This window comes from Natator depressus, chromosome 2 (assembly GCF_965152275.1).
Source record: "Natator depressus isolate rNatDep1 chromosome 2, rNatDep2.hap1, whole genome shotgun sequence".
NCBI lineage: Eukaryota > Metazoa > Chordata > Testudines > Cheloniidae > Natator > Natator depressus.
The window spans coordinates 175,497,386-175,519,872 of NC_134235.1; the positions used below are offsets into that span (position 1 = coordinate 175,497,386).

General features: G+C 40.5%; 1 protein-coding gene across 6 annotated transcripts in view; it reads left to right on the forward strand.

Moving 5' to 3' along the window:
• Positions 1-22,487, forward strand: part of ELMO1 (engulfment and cell motility 1) — a 418,423-nt gene that overhangs the window by 303,270 nt on the left and 92,666 nt on the right. The window contains exon 1 of one of the 6 annotated variants that reach the window (XM_074945340.1): positions 9,139-9,582. The exons of the other annotated variants lie outside the window; for them this stretch is intronic. The gene's annotated coding sequence lies outside the window, so the exon portion shown is untranslated. Of the gene's footprint in view, positions 1-9,138; positions 9,583-22,487 lie in introns of those variants that run through there. 6 annotated transcript variants of the gene reach the window in all.

Sequence of the window (22,487 nt, forward strand, 5' to 3'; positions counted from 1 at the left end):
CATCTGAGTTGGAGAGACTCTACTTAGAGCAAAGAATAGTTTTTTTAAAAAGAGCTGAGTGTTCTCTCTCTCTCTCTCGCTCTGACTTTCCTCCTGTCTATGGTTCTGGTGACTGTACAGATGATCACAGAGGGCCAGAGTAACTGTCAGGTGTCCACCTTCTCTCTCCTCTGTTATCTCTCTGAAGTCCAGAAAGAGGGTTTTGACTGACTAGGCTCAGGTCATTGAGTCATCAGACCTATGTTGCAGTGTCATTGCCTGGCTCATTTATGACAAGCTTTTGCTTTGAACAATCGTGCAATAAACACTTTCCACCTGATGAGAGTGAAAAGGGTATACAGTACATTTGATAGTGGTGCAGCAAATGTGTCTTGAACGTACATTTTGTAGTTATACAATTCCCAGATAGGCTGATCGATGAAGATGTCCCAATGAAAATTCCTGGGACACTGTGACATCATTTGGAGAACCAAGACTTTCCAGGTAAAATTGGGGTATTTGGTCTCTTTATTGGGTCTTGAATATCTAGCACTGTTATGGAAAATCTAGAGAGTACTGTTCTTTTAAAAAAGTCAATTGAAATCAACCTTAGGAGGCCCAACAGTTTTGGTATTTTTCCTTCTGAGTTGAGAGATCTTTGATATAGTGCTTAGGTGAAATTTATTGGTTAACAAAACTTGATTTTACAGTGCCTCTCAAAGAGCTGTTCTGGCATGCATACGCTACTATGTACATAGGAAAGGATGAAAAAAGTTGTAACAACAAAACACCCACAGAGCGGTAAGCACAATCTTCCTAGAAAACAGATGATATTAAATTAGATCCCTGCAAGTGCTCTTTTAATTTTTGATGCCTGCGTTTGCAGTCAGGAACAGCAACTGAAGGCAGGGTGGTTGTAATGGGCTCCTTGCTGCTTTGCCAACAGAACCATTATCATCTGAATTAAAATAAAAATTCTCTCTGAGGAAGCTCATATCTGCAAATAGTCACATGACACAGCTGACAGGTAATGCCTGGGGCTGCGAATACAGTGTGCATCTTCTAAAGAGCCACATTCTTTATGCTTTGAGGGAAAGCCTGATTTAAGAGGAGTGAATTGCAGGGTGGGGTTTGCCTCTGTGATGGCAGGCACGGTGATGCTGCAGTGTTGATGGCATGTTTAGTATGTGGATGATTAAGAGAGAAGTAAAATGCATTCGGAAGATCAATTAGAGGAAGACTCATTAACTGGAAGGAAGTTCAGAGCAGATGGGATAGCCTTGACAAAATGAGCCAGAACACACACACACAGTTGGGCTTGGTGCGTGGGCTGAATGGTGAGACATGTTTGTTGGAGAGGAGGTTCAATGAGTGCTTTCCAACAGCTGGTCCTTCCTATTAGTCTTAAGAGAGGGAACAGTTTCGGTAGTCACTTGAAATGTTTTGAAGCAGGTGGAATACTATACCCATAAAAACTTTAGTCCTGAATAAAAATGGAGTATAGTTAGTCTGCTCAGTCAACAGTTGTATTTGCAAGGCAAAATGGAAGGTGGGAAGTTGCTTACTCTTTCCCTAAAACAAAGGGAATAGGGCATTTTTCATTTTTTTTTGCTAAGGGTATGTCGGGAAGGCGGGTATTATGTAGGTTGCCACTGTCAGAGCTTCAGAATCTCCTCTGGGTCTTCAGAGAGAGTCATTCATTATTTTTATAATATACATTTAAATTCTGTGAAATCAAATTAGGTTGTTAAGTTTTTCCCTTCACAGGTGTCTTTGTTGTTGATTTGTTAATCAGGACAGTGCCCCTCCATTTCTCTTGGTTTCCAAAGTGGAGAGTCTGAAGCTTTTCCTCCTGATGTTCCCCCAGTCCATCTAGCTTGGTTGGAACTTCCATTTAAAACACTGGATACAACAAGCAATGTAAAAAAGAAGCTACTGTGTGAGTGCAGAGAGCAACACTCATGTGTATGTATGTGCAATGTGTTGCATTCATGTGTGTACACAACACGTGTGCATATATGTGTGTGTGTGCAAGCATGCACATTTACACATACATATACATGAATGTTGCTATGCTGGGGGTAGTCTGAAAAATAGAGCATATTTGCTTATTAGGTAATTAGGTATTGCCCTGTCTGACCATTTTTTATTCATATTGTCAGTGCAAAACTTTTCGCTCAATATTGTCAATTTAAGGAAGCAAGCAAGTAATAAACAGTGAATTGCATTATTTTCTATTCAGCCTATGTTTGCATACATTTTGTTCCCAAGGTTGGGGGAAGGCAGATAGATTTGTAGGGTAGTTTGAGCTGTTCTAGACAGCCAGTGTTATTTAATGGTTGAACAAGATACTAGTCATCAGGACTTCTGGGTTCTATTCCCAGCTCTGCCAGTAAGTTTAGTCTTGGAAAAGCCCCATCACCTTTCTGTGCCTCAGTTTACCCCTCTTCTACATGTATGTTCTGATATTTACCTACCTTGTAAGGGTCTGATGAGGCTTCATTGATGGTAAATCCTCTGATGAAAGGCACTATGGAAGGATATAAATTTATTAATGAAATGTTCATAATCATACTAATATAATTTCTCCAACGTCTGCTGTACATGTGATTGTTGCTTTTAAATGCAGAGGATAGAAAATGTTCAAATTTTAACAAAAAGTAAATCAAAAGGCTATTTTTTCCAAAGCTGCTCATATAAATACATACAAGGCCTGTAGAAGTTATAAGGTGTTCAGTGATGTTCTCTGGCGCACTGTTCTTAATGTTCTATCAGATTAATACTTAAGACTGCGTTTTCAGGGTAATAAAAATTCTCACACTAGTAACTTTTTTCCCCTTTCAACAAAAAAGTGAGACTTTTGGGTGAACAGATTTAATGTGCCTGCATGGCAGATGCACTGACACACAAACTGCTGCAGTCTCTGAGGTGAATAATCTCCTCTTTAGATCGTTCCAAAGTACCTATTTACGTAATTAACATATTAAAAACACATACATGATTATTTACACAATGAAGCATGGCAGCTCCAGAGTCATTAGTTTAGCACAGACACTTCTGGGAGCCTTTTATTAAATTATTTTCTCCTTTTGTTTTCGTACCTACTCTTAAAAATATAAACAGCAAATGACCCAAATAAATCATCCTTTTATTATTTTATGTGACCAAGTAGAGATCACATCAACATGTTCCAATAGAAGATGAGCATAACAAAATACTGAGCAGTTGATATTTCTGCTAGCATTTACCCTTATACACACTTCCTGCCAAGTATTCAGTTTTATACATGTGTGAGGGAGAGGGTGAGTAGCAGGAAGCAAAGATCTATTTTATTCCCCTTGGTTGCAACACCATCAATGCATCAATAGCACCCTTGTATGCTGCTCACTACTCCTCATGCTAACAGAGAACCTTAAAAGGTGCTCTTGGAGTTGGACTCTCTGCATCAGAGGTAAATTCAGTCTTTGTCATTAGCAAAGTAAGTGTTAGGGGAGCAGCTAAAGCCAGATGCCCCGTAGACCATTGTTGGCATCAGGGTACAGCAGTATAAGATTACTTCTGTGCTGGCCAAATGTGTTCAAAGCAGAGAGAGTAAAAAAAGGAAAAATTTAACTTGATTAACATATATGGAAGTCCTTCTCAACAAGGTGGTTAAGTATTTTGGCACTGGACAAAATTATATAGTTGGTTGAATCCAAAAACCCAAGTGTAGAAGTTTGGCTTGTAACACCCAGAGAGGCGAAGTTTCAGATTTTGTAACACCCCAAATTGGTGTTACAAATTGGCATTGTAATTTTATGCTTAGAATATTACCTGTAGAAATGCTGGAGCTGATGGTCTGAATTCTTCAGCTATTTGTTATGCAATGGCTTGATGTATAATTGATCTGTAGTTCTGGAATCACCATTATATATGGTATATATTTGAGATGACTAGATTTAAAGGTTGCAGAGAGCTGCAGGGCTGGTTTGTGGGTTTTGTTTTGTTTTTTGGTGATGGATAAAAAACTGCCCTTGTGTATGGCCTTTACAAACCTAAATCACATTCTAGAGTTGCTTTTTAAGATAAACATTTGATATTTCAAGTCCTAAGGTCAAGTGTCATTATCACCAGACTGTGCCCAATACTTTATATCAAAATTCACTGACCTTAAAATGTAACCGCTGTGAAGAGGAATATTCACCATTTTGTGGATTTTGGTTGCTCTGTTCTTTAAACCCGATGTTCTCATTTTTGTTTTCCCATGTACATATTTTGGTTCAGCTTGATAGCTGGTGTATTTATTTCTTCAAGTCTGTTCATTTCCTACTCCTGTTACATAGGAATCATCTTGCAAAAGAGATCCTAAGTAGTGAAACCACATGTTTGTAGAGGACTGTGACGTCAACAAATTATAAAAGTTGAAGGGTATATTTGCTGCTTATTGCATTGGCCAAGCATAATTGAAAACTTCCGCTATTCTTTTAATTGTTGTTATGCATATTAATATCTGTAGTTTATGATTTTTCATTTTTTATTTTTATTAATAGATATCTGAACTTTGCAGACATTAATAAATCCACACAAGCCCTTTTTTAGTGAGTCAAGTAGTAGTAGTCCATTTTACAGAGGTGTTGAGGTGAAGTGACTTGCCCTCAGTGTCTCAATGAGTTAGCATTGGAATTGGAACTGGAACCCCAAAGTCATGACTCTCCAGCCCACCTGCTGCCGACATCCCAGCTTTCATATAAACCATAGACATTAGAGGTGGAAAAGACTTAACAGATGATCTTGCCAGTTCCCCCAGCCACTGCATAATTGATTTCTGTGCTATGTTCTGCTGAGTTGAAGGACCTCAGTTGTCAGAGAAGATGAAAGAGCATTGCAATCCTAGCGTTACTAGACAGACCAGGTGTGTATTTCTCCAGATATTGCCCAACGTCTCAGGAGCCCAAAGGTCAAGCTTTATTTGTATAAAACTAGCGGAATTCTTGTTTAATATGGATGTGCACCACATGGAGGCTAGAAGCCCCTGCATCTCAAAGGAAGGCAGGTCTGATAAAGATGAAGTACCACATGCTGAAAAATTAGTCTCTTTGGCTCACATCTCAGTATGGGGGTCAGGGCTGCATTGTAGAATTCTGTAGGCTACATTTGACCCACAGGCTGCACTTTAAGCAAGATAGAGATATATAACATGCAACAACTGAGCAAACTGGAGGAAGGGGTGTGTAGGCCCAGTGATGCAGGAGCAGTCTTACATACTCCTCAAATTATAAATACATTAATCTCCAGGAGACGTACATTTGAGCAAGAGGATACCGCATAAGGGTGATTCTATCTCAATAGGGAAAGTGCTGTGTGCTCCAAACAGCAAATCATATCTCCTTACAATAGGCTTGAGTATTAAATGCTCTGTGCCTCTGCATTTCCCTCTGACTTCACTGGGCGCTATGGTTGTAGACCTGGCTAATTTTATTTACCAAGGGGTGTGTACACACACACACACACACACACAATGTGCATCTTATTTTTTTCTCAGTCCTACTACAGATCACACTGTACATCTGTCTGGAGGCAATGTATGTGATATATAACCTAAAATACTATCCTATCTATCTATCCATCCATCAGATCTATCTATCCATCTAATTAGGGTGACCAGATAGCAACTGTGAAAAAACAGGACAGGGGATGGGGGGGTAATAGGCGCCTATATAAGAAAGAGTCCCAAAAAACGGGACTGTCCCTTTAAAAACGGGACATCTGGTCGCCCTATATCTAATCTATGTTGTGTGTGTAAAATTTCCGATATTGGCTTTTTGTGGGATAGCTCACATATTTCTATGTAAAAAACAGTATCAAAAGTGTGGAAAAAATTTTAGTAAAAAGAAATTGGCCCATTTTCAAGAGAGAAAAATTCATTTTTTTTATGAATTTGGAGAAAAAGTCATTAAATCAAACTGAATGAAAAATCATCAGACTTGAAGGTTTTTGATATGTTTTTAAATATTTTCTGTGGCCCTAGTTATTAATGCTTGCCTGAGGGAGTAGAGACTCAAAAGAAAGATATGGGTTTGCCTCTAGAATGAATACTTCACCCTTGCAAATAGACTATCGGGTGGGCAAAACATTCACCCAGTATTTGCAGAGTTATCAACTAATCATCCCATTGAAAAGAAGGAGCTTTTGTCACCACAGAGAACCAATAGCTGCTGTGACTCTGTTGGAAGTCTGTGCAGACACCATCTCAGTAGTGTCTATCTTCTTTGTGAGGCCATATAGGCTCCAAACATCTTCTAGCACCAATTGGAGATGTAATGCCCTTGATTGTACTGACCTGCTCTTGTAACGTGGTAAGACAATACTAATGATAATTACTGCTGAGTCAACATGCAGTGACTTCCATGTGAATTTTCACTTGGAAATCCACAATCTTGTGGGGAGAATGCCAAGAGTAGCTGTTCTCGAATTGCACTCCTTCCTACCTACAAAACATCTTTCCCAGCTTCCGTTTGCTGTGTCTGCTTGACTTGATGAATTCACCTTGATTTTTGTATGGGCCTGTTCTGCATAGGTCCAGGGGTCTGGCATCCCTGGAGCCCTCATAGTTCATCTGTCACCAGTGCTTATATGGCTTCCCTTTACTATAGTATCTGAGCACATCATAATCTTATGTATTTATCCTCAAAACATGCTTGTAAGGAAGGGAAGTGCTATTATCCTCATTTTACAGAGAAGGAAGCTGAGATGCCAGGCAGTCAAAGTGACTTACACAAGCTCACAGAGGAAATCTGTAGTGCAGAAGGGCTTGAACATGGATCTCCTGAGTTCCAGTCTAGTGCCTTAATCAGTGATGCTCTTTCTTCTCATTACCCTGAAATCAGTTGGATTGGGGAGACGACCAAGGAGTATGGAAACTGAGGCTAAAGGAGGGTTCACCCTATACTTCAGAACAATATTGATCATTATATTTGCCTGTGATGGTGGTTTGTTAAGCAAACTGAGCATGAATGAATGGTCTTGTACTCTGTATATCATACCACAGTACTGGTAAAAAGAACTATTCATCTGATTAGAAAATTCTCCAATTTAATATTGCCTTAAAAGCAAAATACTGTGCAGAGGCTCACTGGGACTGTGACAGATGATCCTTCTGTGTCCAATTGCATTTTATTTTATGTTTGTTTGTTTGTTTGTTTCTATTCTGTGTAGCTATCCTAAGCTCTTAGTGGTAACAAAGCTTTAAATCCACATAGTCCATAAAGCACAACAACAAATAACAAAATAAACAATTGCAATGCTTGTGTACATTTGCTTGCATATAAATAAGATAAACCTTTCACATTATTTCCCTTGCCCTCAAACTAACCTCTTTCCAAATGCCTGGAGAAATAAAGATGGCTTTTTCAGCACACCCTGTTGGTTAGCAAATCTGGCTATAAATTAGCCCTTCCCTCCCCCAAAATGCAAATTGGCTGCCTTCTGCAATTTAATGTTTCAAAACTAAAAGAGCGACCATAAATGACAGGAGTGCTGGATAATGATTTATAAAGATATTCACTCTCAAGAAAGTGGCTGACAGCATTATTTTAAATATCTAGTAAAACAAAAGCTGGGAAAAGGTAATGAAATGTGAAAAGTTGCTCCTAATCCATAGGAAATCCAGTTTGTTGTGCATGATTAAAAAAGCATTTGTTTTCTCTAAAATGAATGCTTATGTGCCAGCATTGCAGCCTAGTGACGTGAGCACGGATGATTCTTAAACATGGCCATTTATAATACTTAATAGAGTGGTTCTGTAGAATACTTGAGTATTTTTTTTTCCAAATAACAGGCCACTTCCTTCTTGTTCTCTATTTAGTAAGTTCAAACACATTCACGTAGATATTTTGGCAGAGAGGTGTATCCCTTTGTGTGTAGCTGAGGTATTTATATGGTCCCCATTACCATAGTGTCTAGGCACTTTACAATATTTAATCCTTGCAACACCCCTGTAAGGTATAGCAGGGCTGCTATTCCCATTTTACAGACTCAGTAATTCAGCACGTAAAGGCTAAGTGTCTTGCCTAAGGTCACGCAGAAGTTAGTGGTTAGAACATTGAATCCAAGCCTCCTGAGTCTCAGGCTAGTGACCACTGGACCATTATTCCTCTTTTTATTCCCCATTGCATCCCCCACTTTACTTCCCCAAATCAGGCAATGCTTACTCCTTCTGCTGTCAGGGCTGCATAGGAGTGACCCACATTTCTGAATTGCAATCCACGTGGCAGATGAAGGTTTTTCCTGTTGACAGTTGAACATGAACCCTATTTAGTTGTAGTTGGTAGGTGAGTCTGAACCTGGAGTCAAGACTTGGGGGCTAAGGTAGGGGATGTTAAAGACCATTTGGGGAGCCGATCATTAAAAGAGGCATACAGGTGCCTATAAACCACTAATAAAATAATGTTATTTCAGAAAGTTGTGCAGTAGAAATAAATTGCCCAGGATCAGGTTGTAGATCCTCTTGGTTTGGGTTTGCATGTGAGTTTCACAGTAATGTATTTCCTGGGGCCCACAGAAGAGCTGGGAAGCTAAATCTAACATTTTCATAGCCTGTACATCTATTTTTGTCCTGTGATTGATAGAATGAATAATCAAACCCAAAATACCATTAAGATCAGCAATCTGTGTATACATATTTAAGCAATACTGTCTGGCTAGAGATGTGTCTATCCCTCAGTGTATATGTACATGATGGCATGCCAGTACACATCACATACATATATGTATGTGTGCACATCCGTATATGGATGTGCATGTTCTCATGGTATGTTAGTAGAAGCGAAGCAAATATATGTCTGTGTCTGTATATGCATGTATGCGTTAACATTGTGTGTATGTAAAGAGAAAGCAACTATGTGTATGTGTTTTCCCAGCATACATGTAAGGAGAAAGCAAACTCTCAATCAAATAAATAGTGAGAGTGGAAAAAAGATGAGATTGCAGTTGATTATGAGTCTGGCAGCAGATGTTCTACACAAATCTAGCTCGCTGCATCCAGTCTGTTTCCATGGTGATGGAATCAGTAATTGTTAAGCTCAGGCGCTCTCCCCTCCTCTTCTCCCAGCAAGGTGGAAGCTGGATATGAGTCTGAACTCTCCCTAGACAATTGCCAGGCCCTAAAAAATAGCAGGAGGGCTGACGGAGTGGGAGATACAGAGACAGGGAGCTATTATTTTTCTCTCTATGATACTAGAAGTGAGGCGCTCTTCCTAGAAAATATAGTGCCTGAAGATGCTAAATAAATGGGCAGGAGTTTCCCTGAAATGGAGGTTCGCTGTGATTGGCTGCTGTTTCCTATGTTCTTGCCAATTGGAGCACAATTCGTTTCCAGCACTCTAAACATAAGCAAAGCTACATGCTTATTCTTTTGGACTTGAGGTATACACCAGGCAAAGGTGTGCAAAGGAGGGGGTCTCCTGTCACATAGCTAAACTGAAAACGGATCTCATTAAAGAGCTTCATCGGAGACCATCTGCTATTGAAGCACGTTGTTCCTTCCATAGAAAGCATTAAGTCATTTCCTTGCTGTAGTATAGGAGGCAAATTTGTCATCGGGAACGATGGAACTACAGGATCTCTGTAAGTAAATCTCTGTGTATACTTATCCTGCTATTTCAGTCTGAGAACAGATCAATAAATAGTTTATCCGCCAAGAAAGAGGAAGGCAGATTAGCAACAACTGTAAATAGCACAAAGAGGGGCTTTTTGTGTGTTCGTTTCACATCTAGATAGATATGGTTTTATTAATGTCTCTAGACATCAGACGTTCAGTAGTTATCTATTAGCTGTTTGTACTGCCTTGGGTTATCGGTTAGCCTAATTAGGATTAGTATATGGAAGGGTTTTATATTTTGCTAGGTAATTCAGACTGTTTCTCTATTTTAATAAAGAAAGTGAATCTCTTATACCAAACTACAGAAAACTGCAGGCGCAAAAGTAGGAGCTGCACCTGTGTGGTCACCAACGTTGTATTGTCGGCAGGCACATTATTATAATAATTTGTAAGGCACTAGTTCAGACATCCAGCCAAAAACAATCATTAGTTGTTGATCATCCATCACGGTTCTCAACATAGTGAATCATGCCTTCACTGCCCTTTATTTCAGTTATTTTTAAAAATTAATTTCAGCAGCAAGCTCTCTTCTATTTTTAAGTTCTGAGACAGGAAGGAGCCCTTTGTTTCTTCACTAAGCAGGTGAGTGCAGGGCAAGCACAGAGAGTTCCCCCCTTTCCTCAGGAGGGGGCATACATTGGAACTTGATTCTCCTGTCTCTTGTGACTCGTCAGTTTAGCTCCTGTTAAGTAGATGCTGTACAGTTAGAGTCAGTGGGGCAAATTCATCAGTCCGTTGAAGTCAGTGGAGTTACACCAGCCATGAATTTGACCCATCCTTGTTTCTATTTGATCAGGTACTTCTCATTGGACTGAGAGCTTTGCTGCTCAGAGCTCTTGGATGACTCTCACAGTGCGCAGTTCATTTATCTGGGTCACATAGGAGAGTTTTCCTTTGTGGGTACATCTGGCCATGCTCTTTGGGAGTTATCATAACCAACCCTAATGTAAATGCAGAATGAGGTTGCTTCTAGGGGTCCATTTTCAGTATGGTGTGTGCACGTGAGGAGTTAAGCACACAATTTCCTTTCCCAATGCTAAGAACTAAGATCTAACGTGCTACACTGCTGCCTGAAAATTTCATCCCAAGAGTCTCCTTTTCAGACACTGCTAAACTGAACAGTTTTTCTCTCTAGATATTTCCTCACATATTGTGGCAGGCAGAGGTACTGTACAAGACTCATTCCTTCCGTGCAAGGAATAGAGCAGGAGTGACCAAAATTACTGGCCTTCTGAGACACACATACGACAATCTTCAGAAGTTTGAGAGCCAGGGCACACCTGCTGGGAGCCGGGGGTTGAAGCGTCAGCCCTGCTCCTGCTGAAGCCCGAGCCCTGGCAGGTGCGCCACGCAGGGCTGAAGCCCCAAGACCCCCTCCTCGCTGGGCAGAAGCCCTGAGACACACCTCCCCACTGGGCAGAAGCCCCTACTGCACCATCCCACTGCAAGGCAGAGGTCCTGAGCTTCCCCTGCCCCCCACAGTCTGGTAGGTGGAGAATGGGGGGGGGGAATGGGGGGCTCAACGAGCCGCATTTTAATGGTAAAAGAGCCACAGTTTGTCCGCTCCTGAAATAGAGCCAGGTTAGGATGTTGTGGCTGGAAAAGGAATTTGTGTGTGTGATTTTCAAGAACTCTCTGATTAAAAATGATTTTTTTTAAATATAGAATGTAGGATTCCATTATATTACTACAGTCAAAATGTCTCTTAATGAAAGGTGGAGTTGGCTCTTCTAATTATTTGTGAACATTTAACACAATTCATTGCTAATTCCAGAAGACCATAGGTTAAGTTTGAATTCTTGCTGTTTGTGATCACTACAGTATTGGTCACTGCTTTCTACATTTACCAGTGATCCTTGTGGCATCTTTTATTAAAATAGTGTCCCCCAGATATTCTGTGACAGTTTCACTACAAAGTCACTCTCCTGATCTTTGCAAAGAAGAGAGATGATATGTTTGCAACCATTGTCTATTACTGGGAAATTTCCCCTCAGTGCTAAATGGCATGAAGTGATGAAAACTAAATCCTGGAAAGGAGATAACAGTGTATCTGCTATGCTACCAGGCAGCTTATTCATCACTAAAAACATCACCACGGATGACAGCCTAAGCAGAGAGAGGTGCCCACTCACAATCTTAGAGGTGGTCCCTCTGTGTCAGGGCTGAGACACATTGGAAGCACAGTTGCCAACTTTCACGCGGTAAATAAGCACCCCAACTTTAACAATAAGCCAAAAATCAAGCTAGTCCCATTTAAAAACAAGGCCAAAACAAGCCAATCCCTAAGAACCCCAACACTCTACGTGACTAGATCCCCCCGGCATGCAGTCTGGGATGTGGTGGGCCAGCTGTGCACCCCTGACTCTCTCTCCTTCTTGCCCCTTACCCCTGCTTGCTCCCCCTCCCCCCTTGCCCCTGCTTGCTGGGAGTCGGTCAAAAAAAAGAAGCAACAAGCTACAAGCCAAAAACTAGCCAACAAGCAACTCTCAAGCCAATTAAGCCAAAAACAAGCCCAATTTCTGCGTTTTTTTTCACAGGTTTGGCATGTCTGATTGGAAGGACAGCTGGGTGTAGTGCCTGGAGTTTACCTCTCTGTGCTGTAATTTCCAGAGCTGTCCTTCTGACCACCTTTCACAGGCACTGAAATACACACTTAAATTCCATAAAACAAAGCTTTCTACTTTCTGCTGTGTCTTAAGACTGATAATATTTGGGTTAGAGAGAAATATATTGTAAGGTTATTATAGTGCTAAGACGTTATCTGAATTCTTGCTAATGCTTCACAAATGTAGTTCAAACAGAATATAAATGTGTCAAGTTCAGTCACTATCATTAACCAAATACTATTTGACTGACAGAATTCCTATATCTCCTATAACCTTGTTTGAAGGAATTTGTTTACTTGTCTATCCCGATACATTAGCAGATAAAAGGAAGGGGGTGGGGAGAGAGAGCCTTTAATTGCTAAGCTTTGGGTAGTGGATCATAACAGTCTATCTTATGACTTCAACCCACTGTGGTGGCTGAGTTAGAAAAATCAGTGCTGCAATTAAAGACACATTTTGAAGTAGATTTTTGGCCTTATGGTATACAGAACACTTGTTTACAGTCAGTAGAGGCATTCTGCATATTAGACTCTAAGCAAACAATGTCAGAGTCACAGACAATAAGGATTCCAGCAACAGAAGAGCAGGTGGACTTCACTGAGGATTGTGGCATGTTGGCAGCAATCAGGACATATAGTGCTGAAGGATGCCATCTTGGGGTAGCTTTAATTTCCTGGGTAGACTTGGAAAACACTGTTCAGTGGGCTCCCGTGTCTTTTAAAAAATGTTTTCAGTGGAGCTACACCAGTTTCCACCAGCTGTGAGTCTGGCCCACATTTTTTGCTTACATTTTTCTTGGGAGATAAGCTGTAAGACCTTATTGCAAAGACCTTTAATTGTTTCCCCTTTCCTGCAGCAAGAAGAACACAGTAAAATACATACAAAACCAAATGGAGTAGACATTGTACAGTAAATTGCTCCTAGCTGTTGACTTGACACGACTTGCTTTCAGATATGTGCATTTACTGTGTTAACTATTTCTCTGTGGTTCATAGTACACTTGGAGAGCCACATTTACATAACATTAATCTTTACTGGGCAAATACAGCAGAAGGCTAGAAGGGATGCTTCCTTTAACAGAGAAACAGTAGAGCAGATGGCTGCAGGTTTTACACAGTTTCTGTATATTTTTACACAGTTAAAGATATTTAATTGGAGTATTTCATTTTTCCCTGGAACACAACCCTCATTTCACTTCAGTGGAAACACTGTAGCCATTGCCAACCCAGGTGAACTGTTCACTGCATTGATGCTAAAACCACCAGTGTCATCCTTTTGCCTACCTCATGTTTATTTTCACCCTATTAATCAAATAAGTTGACACGCCTTGTTTGTAAAGCCAAATTCCATTTGCCAGGTAGTAGTGGGAAAGATAAAATCACAGATTACTTTGAATAAAACTGCCATGGATGATAACCTCAAATCAAAGCAGGTTCTATTTTTTGTTTACTGTTGTGGTAAAAATTAAGTTTTTAAGGAAAAGTTAATTTACAGTTTAAAAAAAGAGAGAGAGAGAGAGAGAGGACCTTAGAAGACGTGTCCAAATTCAAATACTGGCCCAATAACAGAGAGATTCCTCTTCTTTCTTTCTTTCCAAACACGCAAGTACACCTTGTATAGTGTTTGCACACAGGTGCAAGTGTACACACGCACTCACAGAGAAATAGTCAGCACAGAATGAAAATGGAACAGCAAGAAAACAAAAGATTGAATAACCAAAGCCCACTGATTAGCTTGACGCCCATTTTGTTCAGCATTTTGCAGCATTAATCTAGAAAACGTCTATGCTTCACAAAAGTTTTCTGAACAATAGGAACTGTCAACTCTGGCAGATTTTACAGAGCTGCCATTGTTCCTGCATTGTCTTAAAGCTCTAGGTGACATGCAAAAAGATTTTTGGCAGTTGTTCAGGAATGGTCTAGTCACGTGTTCCTTACCTCACATATGTCATTTGCAATTAGAGTGCAGCTTAGCATAGAACTTTAGAAGCACGCTTAACCATCCCAGTGTTTTAATTTTATTGTATCCACTTAATTTTTTTTTCTGAAAAGATCACTTTTGACTGTTCTCAATTACAAAGATCTTAAATCCTGACGGTTTAAAAGCAAGCCTGACAATACAAATCAGAATGATTTGGAACTGTGTAGTATAAACATACATGTTCGAGTTCTAGTCGGGTCACCCACTTTCTCTCTTACAGCTAGGGCCTGATTCACATCTGACACAGGTTTTACAGTGGTGTAAATTCATCAATTTCAGTTGAACTACTTCTCATTTATACCACCATGAGAACAGAAGTTTGAGGGTTTGGGGAGGTAGGGAGGCTGCAAAAACAATTCATCTATCTCCTCCTTGTAAGACTCATCCAGAATGACCTCAATAACCATTACCAGGTCTGTTTGATTATGCCCATATCTAGTGGACAGTCAACTTGGTACCTTCTTTTCGATCAACATAAAAATGCCTTCAGTGCTGTGTGGTGGCCTAACTGATCCATGGTCATCTTAGAAGAGTGCAGTGACTTCCCTGGGTCACCTTCCTCAATAAGCATACCATGCATCTGATCCTTTAAAAAATGTACTTACGATGGGAAGGCAAAGAATATCTCCACTGAGTCAGTCCCACTCCCTTTGGCATCCCACTAATTCACAAAGAGATTTGGCCAGTTAATCCCAGCTGCTGACACATCAAACACCAACATTTAAAAAAAATCACCCAAAGGCCCATCCCAAACCCCATTCACATGAGAGAGAGAGAGACAATGTATGGAGTCAGATTCTTGGTACAAAAAGAAAAATGCTCTTTTCCCCTCACCTCCTGCAATGATCCAGAAACACCAAAAACCAAACCACAGCCCCTTCTAAATAATAATAAGAATCAATAAATTAATAATATACGAAATAATAAAATAAAGCCCCTGCCATCCACAAAATGCATCTTCCAACATATAACATTCTCCTCTTTCCGTCCTCACAACCAGCACTGGCATTCTTGAGGGGACTGTGAGGCAGCAGGCATCACTAGCATACAGCGGAGCCTTAAATGTTAGAGCTTCCCTATCCCGTCCTGAGGTTCCCAGAGGCTACAATGGATGGCAGCAAAGAGAAGATGTCAGTGTATAGAACAATCTTAGTGTAATAGGTACCCCCCGCCAACTGGAAATGCTGCTCTTTGGTGGGGAGGGGACAACAGTAGTAACAGCATCAAGCAGAGTAGCCATCTTTATATTAGTTCCCCCTCTCCTGGAAGTGATATCAGGACATTGGGTAACTGTCTGGGAGCTTCCATCTGCTTTCCTTGCTGATGTGGCAGCATGTTTGCAGTGTCTGTAGGGAAGGGGGGTGATTCTGGGGACCTACAGCTTTCCTCACCAATATCGATCCTCTTTTCTGCCCTACCTTCCACCATCTAGTGCCCTCCCTCCTTTCCCTGAGGGGCTATGCCTGTAGTTGGCAAATACTGCCATAGCTGGCAAAGCAGCAGCAATCGTCCCCTTGTATGAGAGGAAGTGTGATTTATCAGTGAGGACAGTAGCCTAAAATACAGGAGACCTAGGCTGAAGAACCTTTTCTAGTAATGGGGGTCATATAAGTACCTGAGATAGACTGATAGCATTATTTCCCTTTTTACAACACTTCCGAGTGCAGTATACACATTCACTTATAATAAAGATTCAATTATCTCCCCCAAATAATGAGGGCTATGACGTTCATTTAGAAAAGCAAAGTGGTGGATAAGCAGTAGTCCTGGGTGCCAGTAATCTGCAGAGTTTATAAGCTCAGTGGGAGAGGCTTCAGAGCTTGCAGAGAAAGCCCTTTTCCTGCAGACTTTACAGTATGAACTCTGGCAGGCTCATCCATTTTATGAATTCAGTGCATAAAGTGTAATGCCTATAAAAACATGCCAAAGTTAACCCTACGGTGGATACAACATATGTGACTTTCAGATAATCAAGAACTTTGGTTAGCTTGGATTTGGAAAGTCAAGGCTCTACTGTATTGTGCTAATTCAATCTTGTACTGTGATAAAAAGAAGATTAATATTAGTTCAGTGTCAAATTAATGTGTCAAACAATGTACTTTGAATCTGAATTGGTGGACTGCATTTGTGAGTGCTATTGTTGTAGTGAAGAAAGTGCTCATTATATAGCTAGGAACCACAGTCTAGTCGTCTTCATTTCTTTTTGTACTTTAGTTGCCTCATAATGTGAAACATCATGCTGAGAAAAGCTTTTACAGGTATATGTTTCAAGATCCACCTCCTAAAGCACGTTTGATGCTGCACAAAAGGTTTTTCAAGGGAGGTTTTTGAATATAAATAACCTTGCAGCCTGACCTATGGATCCACTTCCAATTTGCACTTCAGAAAAGGTTTCTACCCAGACACCATTACGACTGATAAAAAGAAAATTAGAAACCATGTCTGTAGCATTGCCATTTTATCCTGGCACCCACGGTAATGAATGGCTAAAAGTGGGGGAGATGGTGAAAAGATTTGAATGGATTCACACTTATAAAAAGAATACATCCACGGATGCTAAGAATTAATGGAGTAGCTTCAGGGTAAGATACAGCTGATGTGACAGTGTTTCTTTCTTAGCCTCACCAAGGTAATTTTGCAGAATTGAAAAAAAAAAAAACAATGAAAGGTTTTAGATATTCTTCGAAATTTTACTGTGATAACACTCTGATGCTATCTTTGTGCTGGATCATTGATTTGTGATCTAACCTACAGTAAAGAGAGTCACAGTCTTCCCCCCACCCCCACCTCCCACAGTTTCCCTGCTGCTCTGGGGAGGTAGTGACCTGTGATGGGTCTATACCTGTCACAGCGCATGCTTCCTAAAGCACCGATGTAACTAAACCACTGCACGCATTTGAGGATGGAGTCGAGGCTCCATCCGCTCCCAACCTTTCTTGCCCACCTGTGTGAGAGGGGGACAAAGCAACACTGCAGAGCTTGCTTATCCCAATGTGTAGGAAGTTAAGTTTATACTCAAGGGAGTATAAACTGGGTGACTGGTGCAACAAAATGGCAGATTAAATTCAATGCGGATAAATGCAAAGTAATGCACATTAGAAAACATAATCCCAACTATACATATAAAATGATGGGGTCTAAATTAGCTGTTACCATTTAAGAAAGAGATCTTGGAGTCGTGGATTGTTCTCTGAAAACATCCACTCAATGTGCAGTGGCAGTCAAAAAAGCTAACAATGTTGGGAATCATTAAGAAAGGGATAGATAATAAGATGGAAAATATCATATTGCCTCTATATAAATCCATGGTACGTCCACATCTTGAATACTGTGTGCAGAAGTGGTTGCCCCATCATAAAAAAGATATCATGGAATTTGAAAAGGTACAGAAAAGGGAAACAAAAATAATTAGGGTTATGGAACGGCTTCTGTATGAGGAGAGATTAATAAGACTGGGACTTTTCATCCTGGAAAAGGCATAACTAAGGGGGGGGCGGGATATGATAGAGGTCTATAAAATCATGAGTGGTGTGTAGAAAGTAAATAAGGAAGTGTTATTTACTCCTCTTCATAGCAGAAGAACTAGGGGGTCACCAAATGAAATTAATAGGCAGTAGGTTTAAAATGCACAAAAGGAAGTGTTTCTTCACACACTGCACAGTCAACCTATGGAACTCTTTGCCAGAGGATGTTGTCAAGGCCAAGATTATAACAGGGTTCAAAAAAGAAGTAGATAAGTTCATGGTGGATAGGTCCATCAATGACTATTTGCCAGGATGGGGTCCCTAGATTCTGTTTGCCAGAACCTGGGAATGGGCGACAGAGGATGGATCACTTGATGATTATCTGTTCTGTTCATTCCCTCTGAAGCACTTGGCATCGGCCACTGTTGGAAGACAGAATACTGGGCTAGAAGGACCTTTCTCTGACCCAGTATGGCCATTCTTGTGTTCTTCTATAAATGTGTGTAATATGCCCCCCTTACACCCACACCACAATCTAGCTCTTTGGTTTTGGTTTCAGTATCCTTTAGCAGGCAGTGAGATAGTATGAAGGAGGAAGCAATGTGCGCTATAGATACTGTCCCAAATATTTTCAGAGGGGAATGTACTGCAATTTTAGTCACCTAGGGCAAAATTCTCTCCCCAGCAACTAGCTTGAGTTAACTCAGCTGGATGTTGGGGAACACAGTGGGTGAAAGAATCTTCTCCCACTGGCCACAGGGCAGGAGCAAAGCTACTCCTTGGCCAGTCCTCCAATTTAATGAGTAGAGTAGCCTCTGTGGCACTCACCTTGCCCTCTGGCAGGGAAGAAAGAGATTTACTGACCTCACCTCTGGCTCTACCCCTTTACCTGAGAGGCTCCTTTCCCCTATTATCAGTGAAGTGGATTGGCTACAAAGAAGGTTCTCCACATCCACAGAGAAGAGACCAACATTTTCCCCTTAGTTTTTGCTACTTCATTGTCTGGTCAAACTGCCAGTGATGCACCCAACTAAGGTAGCCAACAGCCAACAGTCCTGGAGTCACAAGGAATTAAAGATTAATTTTAAATTAAAGATTATGTCATGTGATGAAATTTCCAGGAATATGACCAAACAAACTTGGCAGCCCTACACGGTGTATGTTATGCCCATAAACTCCCACCCTTCTACGCAAATGGCTGTTCTTTCACACAGATAAGGTAACATGCACAAACACAGTTTGAGCCAGAAGTTCCAATTTGCATGCACAGGTACAGTGATTTTTGGTACAGTGAGAGGCTCTGTCATATGTAGAAGCTTGGCCCAGGATTTTTCTGTCTTTAAATGCCATAATAAACCATTTTTAGATAGCTATTTAGTACAACTTTGCAAAACTCTCTGGATTCCATTCATAGTAGTTGTGCAAATGTTTTCTTCTGTTTTGATTCTTATTGGCTGTCACTCTCTGAGTCTTCCTTTTGAGTTCCAGGTTTGATTTAACCTAAAAACCCAAAGGGCAACAACATGGTGTGAAATAAGTGTGTTCTTAATGTAGGTCCCCTCTACAGCTGCAACCAGTGGACTTGTGCTGGTTTCTGATTGAATAGCCTGGTCATAGGTGGAACTTAAGGTTGATGAAATAATTGATTCTCACATGTTGCACAAACCTATAAATCACCCCAAATTTGCTTGCAAGATTACCATTATTTGAGAGGCGTGGGCCTGATCTGTAGTATTGCTCAAACAAAATTCTCATTGATGCTAGTAACAGTTTTGCCTGAATAAGGATCAGGCCCTGTGAATTTAATGACTATGATTTTTTAATATATTTATGCAATAAGCCAAAGACTTTTAAATAGAAATTTCTTCACTGGAGCAAATATCAGGCAGTGTAGTGGTACAAACCTGAGCACCAGCACTTTCTCACTGATTTTGTAAGACAAACAAATTGCTGGTTGTATGGCAGCTTTTAGGATTACAGAGCATTTGCTGTGAGGCCTGACCCCAGGAGGAAATATTCACTTTTTTAAATACTGTTTGGCAATATAGAGTATTGGCTAGTAGATAAGACTCATTTTTCTCAGTAGGAGAAATGTATGATGATTTGCATCCTGAAAAATATAAGAAAGCGCCACAGTTAATTATATACTTTTAAATTTAAACACTAAGGATTTGCTGCTACGTGTCCCAGAAGTTAGTCTGAGCTGTGATTTAAAAGGATTATTGAACTAAAGATCCCATAGGTGGTTGTTCTTTGTTGTAGGGTTGAGCTGTATGATTCTTGTGATTGTAGAACTGCGTACATTTCATCATGACCTTCTCTTGCATATGCAGACACCTGGAGCTGAATTCTGACCCTTTTTGATCATGCACTTGTATTCTAGCCACCACAAGTGCCTGTATAACTTCAGCGCAAATTACTTGTGTCCAAGGCACAGGTACTCTGGTAAGGGGAGAGTGTGTAGGGGATCAGGGTGTATACTGTGTCTCCTGATAGTAAAGATCCAAGTGGAACATTTCTGTGTGGCTGGTGCTGCAGCGGATCAGTGAAGGGTGAGTGCTGTAGGTTTTCTGGGAGCTAGGCCCAGATCACAAATTTGTGCTTTGCAGCACAATCTTTGCAGCAGACTTCTGTGCTTACACACATCAGAGTCAGATTATGGATTCTGGAGTTGCCTAAACAAAACAAAAATCCCAGAAAGAAATGCTGGCCCCATTGAAGTCAATAGCAAAGCTCCCATTGACGTCAGTGGAGACTGGATTTCACCCACAATCTTTAGCGAAGGCATTTTGTCCTGTGGAGGAAAACAGACAGCTGGGTGCCGAATGTCAAACTGCACTTTCTGTTAAAGCAAAAGGAAAACTCTGAGGCGCTCACTGTGAGTCAGTGGTTAAAAAAAGCAATAATTCTGGTATATAATGAATGAGCAGAGCTCTTGCTGAAAGCCTGCACCTGAACTCCTCTGACCTCCAGCCTATACTAGTAGAGTAGTGTGAGGTTTCTGTTCTTTGAATCAACTGGTACAAATAATGATCACTAAAGCAAAGCCTCAAAGGCCTAGGGACATTTTTTTAAAAAATCTTTCCACCATTTTTAACACCACTCTGACTGAACCAGTGGTCGTGTAACCCCCTGATAAGTGTGTGCTCCAGGTGCCCCATCTGTTCCCACTTGTATAGCAGATCATGAGGCTGTTACGAGCCCAGTTATGGAGCACTGGCTTTTGAGCTCCAGCAATAGCAGTTCATGCTTTTAGCTCTGGAGATCACCGATTCTAACTGAACTCTGGTGTGTAGGCCGAGATGACAGCCATCACATTAACAACGTTAATAGCCCTTGTGTAGACATTTTTAGTCAGTGGTTTCACTGTGCAGTGTTTAATGGATTAGAGAATACCACAAAAGAGACACAGATGTGTCAAAATAAAGTTAATATTGGATAAATCAGCTTTCATTTTTATCTAGGAACTGCTTACTTAGTGCCAGATTCTATGATCTCTACTTGTGCTAAGTAGTATTTACTCACACGAACAGTCTTATTGATCTCAAGGGGATTCCCCCCATGGGGAAGTGCTAGCCCAGGGGTCGGCAACCTTTCAGAAGTGGTGTGCCGAGTCTTCATTTATTTACTCTAATTTAAGATTCCGCGTGCCAGTAATACATTTTAACATTTTTAGAAGGTCTCTTTCTATAAGTCTATAATATATAACTAAACTATTGTTGTATGTAAAGTAAATAAGGTTTTAAAAATGTTTAAGAAGCTTCATTTAAAATTACATTAAAATGCAGAGCCCCCCGGACCGGTGGCCAGGACCCGGGCAGTGTGGGTGCCACTGAAAATCAGCTCGTGTGCCGCCTTTGGCACACATGCCATAGGTTGCCTACCCCTGTGCTAGCCAATATGAAAAAGGGTTGCGGAACCAAGCCTTTAAGCAAAGTAGGTAAGGTACCTTTGAAAGGAAGAGCAGCACATGGGACAGAAGCTGCTTTTACTGTAGTTTTAAAATGTCCAACTCCATTGTAGAAGTCTGTGAAAATGGTCTATCATGCTTCACAAGGGGGAAGAGGGCAATCAAGGTATTTGGATTTGTAAGTCTAGATAAGGAAAAAAGGGCATTTATTAAATGCAATCTAAATGCTATAAATAATCTGTTAATACTGTACATTTTTTTTCGCCCTACAAATGCATGGTTATCATTGGAAATGCAGACTTCTCCAAAATGTATAGATCTCTATCTTTACAGGTTATTTTTTTATCAAACCTTGCCTTTGCAAACTTAAACAAGGCGGTCATTTTTCTAATCTACGGTATCTTTTTTTAAAAGCATCTTTTGAAAAGAACTCAGTTAAAATGAGCATAAAATACAGCCAAAAATATAAATAAAATGATAAAACATACAGTTTCCACACAGGACCTTTTACCAGCCATTCAACTCATTTTATTTCCCTGCTAAAAATAGTACAGAGTTCTAAAGATTTTTTCTTATACAAAGTTTATGTTGTACATTTAAAAAGAAAAGAAGAAGGAACAGAACACATTTCTGCTACTTGATGTACATTTTTCAGGGTAGATAGACATGGTGAGCAAAGTGTGTTTGACTGTCTGACAACAGCACTTCAGCCCTTGCATGAAATTATATCTGCTCTGCTTGTAATCTTGTAGTAATTCAGAACACTTAACCACCGATTTACAAGCACAATAATCCAAACCCCCTGTGGTCAGTGGTGTATGTCTCATCAAGAGCCAACACTGTTCTTCATGGTCTTTAAATGGAGAGTAGTTTAACCTGGCACCTCGTAGAGTGTTGGGCTTTTGAAATGA